Here is a 5,583-nt window from a genome sequence, read left to right as displayed (position 1 = left end):
AGACGCATCGGCGGAGGGACAGGGAGGCAGGGAGGGAGGAGGTGGCGCGGTGCGGTGGTGCGCGCGTCGGGCACGCGCCCGTCCTCCTGGCGGGAGGAAGACGACAGGGGAGGGGGGACAGGTGGGCTGGGTTGGCTAGCTGGGCCGGCCAGGCCGCACAGTGTTGGGCCAGCATAGGATCTAGTCGCGGGTAAGTTTTCTAACTGTTTTGTTTCCTTTTCTATTTTTCTGACATTTGTTTTGATTTAATAATAATACTAAATCATTTTATTTTCTTCTGTCAATTTTTGTAGGAACTAGTTGGATTGCTCCAAAACTCCTCACCAACTAATAGAGTTTTTGGGACATATATTATATATAAAAAATATATATCCAAAGCAATTAATTACTGGATTAATTCCAAATGCCCAAAATAAATACTTATGAGCTCTTAAAAATATTGGTTGGATTTTTATCTTTGTCCAATATTTTCAAAGAGCAACATGAGCATTTTCTTGGAACTTTTTGGAGCACTTTTTGTTTGGGCCATTTTAGAGATGATTCTGAGGGTTTCACAAATCCCCATTTCAAATTTAAATGGAATTTAAACATGATGCACACATGACTAGCTAGCCTCGAGCATACCAGAACTAGGGATGTGACAGTCGAGTGATTCCTTGAATGGTCAAGTGACAATAGGTAGGGGGACACCCGAGTGATATGACTGTTAAGGTGGATTGCACTCGACATCTTTGACTGGGGGTCCCTTGTTGCCTCTTGGACTTCTTATCTTCTAGGGTAGGACATATGGTTCAGGCCCATGACCTTACCCCAGGTCTCTATCCTCATCAGTAGCCCCCGAATGGATTAAGGTTCGAATGGAAAGTAGGTTGAAGTTGAACTTGTTCTGAGCTTTGCATCCCGTGAGTGTTTTCTGCAAGATGGAAAATTCTCGTTGGTACTTCAGCGTCGATTCAGTCACCTTGATCCATTCAGAAAGTTGCCGACTGAACTTATAACACCATCTGCCGAGTGTTGTCTTGGAGTGCAAAATCCTTGGCGCGATTGGTTGCAGTGTATCCCGGATTTCACGGGATACGAAATTTCGGGGAAGCGCGCGGGACGGGGAGTGCCGAAGTAGGCGGAGCAGATAAACAGTTGTGCCTTGATTTCTGCACCACCTTTTTCTCCACGTATGTCACGCGCGACTGTTGCGGGATTTGACAGGATCACCTGGTCCCACGCGTCCGCCACTCGGAAGCAACCCTTTATAAGGTGACGGGGCCGAGGCGTCTGCACTGTGCAGGCCTGTTTCTCTTTCTTCTTCCCCTGCTTCTCCACTGCATCCAGCTCTTCTGCTCTTGACGCTGCCGCTCTGCCGCCATGGTGAAGGACAAGATGGCAGTGCTAGAGCGTGCGAAGAAGGCGACAGGGGCGGCGAAAGGCAAGAAGCAGAACCGCGGGTCATCATCGCGTGCGGGGCTGCCGCCAGGCTGGATCCAGGGCGATTGGATCTGGTCTTCGCTCCGGCAAGAAGATCTGTACAAGCTGGCGGAGTCCGGACTGATCGCTAACGGTGCAGCAAGGCTGCCTGAGGGGGAGATGGAGCCGCAGCCTCGACCAGGTGAGTGTGTACTGCTCGCCACTCACGTCGACCGAGGATTTTTGCTCCCTTCGCACCCCTTCTTCTGGGGCTTCCTGAACTTCTTCGGTGCTCAGCTCCACCATTTTTCTCCCAACACCATCACGTACCTGGCCGCGTCATGTCGATGTGTGAAAACTTTTTGGGGTGTTGACCACACTGGGGTCTTTTCAAACATATCTTCACCATCCGATCCAGTCGGTCAAGAAAGCAAAAACGAGTGACTCAAAGACCCATGTCATCCATATGTGTGGGGGTTTGGGTATTCAGAAGAGGCACATGAGTTCTTTCCCTGCTATGACTCTCCCTGAATCGGTTAGAGGCTGGCAGTCGACCTGGTTCTACTGCCAGGATGTCTCCACTCTAGGTCAGTCGACTGGCCTTCCCCACTTCACATTCGACCGTGTTCAGACTCCTTCTCCACTGAAAGTGACTGCTGCTGAGAACATGGAGACGAAGATGTTGGTTGAGAAAGTGTCACCGGCCTGGACCTACTGGAAGTGTCCCTCAGTCGACGCATCCAGCCTCTTCAGGCTCGTGACCATCCTATGTGGCTGTACTCCGGATCTGAAAACACCGCTCGGGTCCATCCAGAGGAAGTGCCACCCAAGACCGTGGCCATGTGGTTGAAGAGCATCATAGGCAACCAGGACAACCCCAGAGGAGCCAGGCGAGTCATCCCCTTTAGCAACGACAATCAGCCCGACAAGGTATGCTCTTTATTCCGACTGTCTTGCATATCTGTTCCAAATGTACTTGATGTCGACTGAGTTTTACTCGATTTTTTGTCTTGTAGGTTTTCGCTGAGATGTATTCGATGCCCAACGGCGAACAAGCTCTAGAGCCGGACCAGGAGGGAGAGGCCAGCATAGAGGAGAGTGGTGAATGAGAGTCTTCGGATGAAGAGGAGGAGGAGCAGGAGAGTGAGGAGTCAGACGACGAGGAAGAAGTCGACTCACCGCCGCGCTCCGAACGCCGATCCAAGCAGTACCATGACCCGACGGGCGGGCGCGGGAAGAACGTGGCTCCGAGTACCCACACTCAGAAGCGTACTCGGATGTCGACTCCGGAGCCGACGGAGAAGGTCGCCAAGAAGCCCAAGGTTGTTCCTCCAAAGGCTCAGAAGACTTTGCCGCGGATCAAGATGGACGTCCCCGTTGCTTCGGGGTGAGTATCTCGCTTGTGTTTATATAGGCCGACTGACGTTTTTGTTCTGACCAACTGGATCATGTATCTTTCTAGCCCCACCTCTGCTGCCACTGACATGGACATCGACAAGGCACCAGGAGACGAGGAGACCGACGATGCAGCCACCTCTCAAGCTGGTAAGTACGTTCGACCAGGCTTCATTTAGTCGAGTGGATCATCAGGCGGCTGAATTTCTGATATTTCTCTCTTTCTGTAGTTCCGCAAGAGGTCGTCGTGCTCCCTAACGATGAAGAAGAAGAAGCGCCTCTACATGATAGGAGGAAGAGGAGTTGGGGCTCAAGCAGGAGGAGGCTTGAAGTTCAAGTCCCTCAGTCGACGCCGGCGCTTGAGGTGGTGGTCGAACGTTCCGGAGATTTGGTTCAGACCAACGTCAGATTCGCCAACCCGCTGACGACTGGTCGTCCGTCGGGATTGACTGCTCCGACTCCTGCCGCTCCAGTGCAACTCCACGCGTCTGACCTAGTAGCTGCTTGGACCGCCTTGGAGCCATCACTCTTCGCTGCATATCAGACCCCAGACGACTCGCCGAGTGCTGCCAGCAAGGCTCTTCGCCAGGTGAACCTTGTCATGGAGCAGGTGAAGGTGATGCACGAGGCTAGTTAGGTGGCTTATAACGCCAGCACTGCCCTGCAGACCAATGTTCAGGTCAGCGAACTCCGACTGAACTTTTGAATGTTGTTTTATATCCGATCACCCACTGGGGTGTGCCTTTGTTTAGAGTTTAGGAAATCTTCTACTTCACTCGACTCGAGCTGAGTCTCAGTAATCTGTCTAGACCAGTGGGGGCACGCCGAGTGCACCCACTGGGTGTAGTCCCGAGACCACGATCGACTGTTGGCAGTCGGCTGAGGTCTTAGAATCTTCTCTTTTTTTTGACTCACGCTGGGCAGACCCTGCTGAGTGTTGACCTGAACCAGTGTAGTCCCTGAGACTACTGTTGAATATTTGATTCGGCAGTAGTCTTAGAGTAACTTTTCACTGTCATTGTCTCTTATTTTTGTCGACTGACATATCTCTTTTGCTGACTGCAGAGGTCTTGTGATCTTGGGGCTCGACTTTCCGAGTTAAAGAAGAAGCATATCAGCGTTGAACTTGATCTTGAACTCGCAAAGAAGAACCTCAAGACTGCTCAACAAGAGACGGCCATCATGGGAGGTAACCATTCGACTCTTGCCTACTTAGTAGCTCACGTCTTTCACTGCTTTTTCTTTCAGTCTCTTTGAACCGAGTGACTTCACACAAGCAGATGTGCGTAGTGAAAACCGTCAACTTCAGGCTCGTCTGAAGAGTGTTGTTTCTTTAGAGAGAATGAAGTAAGCTTTGGAGAAGAAGGACCAGGACCTTGCTGCTGCTCAGAAGGAAGCACGTGAGAAGACAATGCTTGCGGACCAGAAGCTAGCTTCAGTCGGCAAGTTGGAAGAGGAGAACGCGAAGTTGAAGACCGCCATCTCGGAAGCCAATCGAGAAGTAGAGCAACTGAAGAAGGACAAGGAGAACCTGACCACTCAAGTTGGAGGTCTCAGAGCCAAGACAGGCAAGCTAGAGTCCTATCTGGGACAACTTACCGCGAAACTAGTTTTGAAGCTTGAAGGTATAGCCACTCGACTGGTTAATTGTCGTCGATCGAAGTATGTTGTAGTATTGTCGACTCATTATTTTCACGATGGAACAGAACTTTGCCAGGATTTTGAAGCTGAAACCGGGCGGGTCGAGACAGGTCTCGACCCCATCAATTGTCTCGTGAAAGATGACGTTACAATGAACTTGCTGTGATTGGAATCGCGCTTGGACGGTGCTGTTGCCTATCTGGCTTGACTGAAGGCTGTGATGACCCGAGTGGACGCCGAACTCTGGCCTCAGGCGGAACTTTCTCAAGACCTTGAGTCGCTGATGACTCGACTCAATTAGATTCCTGGCCGAGTGCAAGAGTGGAAGAAGTCATCCGCTTGCTGTGGCGCTGACGTCACCCTGTCATTGGTCCGAGTGCACTGCAAGTAGGCTAGAGAAGACAAGTTGGCGGCCCTCAAGGTTGTGAATACCAAGAAGCACTCCTTCCAGTCCTTCATGGACACCTTCCTTGAGGTAGCCACTCGTATTGCTGACAGCATCGACCTTGACAGCTTCTGTGATCCAGCCAGCCCTTCTCCCATCGAGTGACCAAAAAAACATTATGCTTTGCTCTCATTTGCCTTGGAATGCCGAGTGATTTTGTAATCGTTGAAACTCCTTCGGGCCTAATGCCCGAGTACTTTAATCTGCGGTTAGAAACCTTTGGACTTATCTTTGAATATGTTGTGTTTATCTTCGAGTGAAACTCATTTTTCTCTCGGATTGGTTTTTGTACTTTCGATGCAGCTTCTGAGGAAGAATCAACAGTCGACCTATTGGACGAGCCTTGAGCAGCATTGATCAGCTCATCAGCAAGGTACTCAGCAATGGTCTTGATGTTCCCGACAGCAGTTTGCCTTGGCGCCAGCCGTTGGATGGGCCTTTGAGAGTGCACACAATCTTGTCCTTCTTCTTAATGGTGCAGTCCCAGAAGGGGGGTCGTGGTCGACCCGCACCACTTGGCAGGATTGATCAGCTCATGAAAGCAGCTCATCTTGGCGCTAGCTGTTGGATGAGCCTTTGGTAGCATTGATCAGCTTATCAGCGAGGCATTCAACAATGGTCTTGATGTTTCTAAAAGCGGCCCGCCTTGGTGTCAACTGTGTATGAGCCTTTGACAGCGCGCACAATCTCGTCCTTCTTCT

Source organism: Triticum dicoccoides, chromosome 6B (assembly GCF_002162155.2).
Source record: "Triticum dicoccoides isolate Atlit2015 ecotype Zavitan chromosome 6B, WEW_v2.0, whole genome shotgun sequence".
In the NCBI taxonomy this organism is placed as follows: Eukaryota; Viridiplantae; Streptophyta; class Magnoliopsida; order Poales; family Poaceae; genus Triticum; species Triticum dicoccoides.
Note: the sequence above shows the minus strand (reverse complement) of the source record.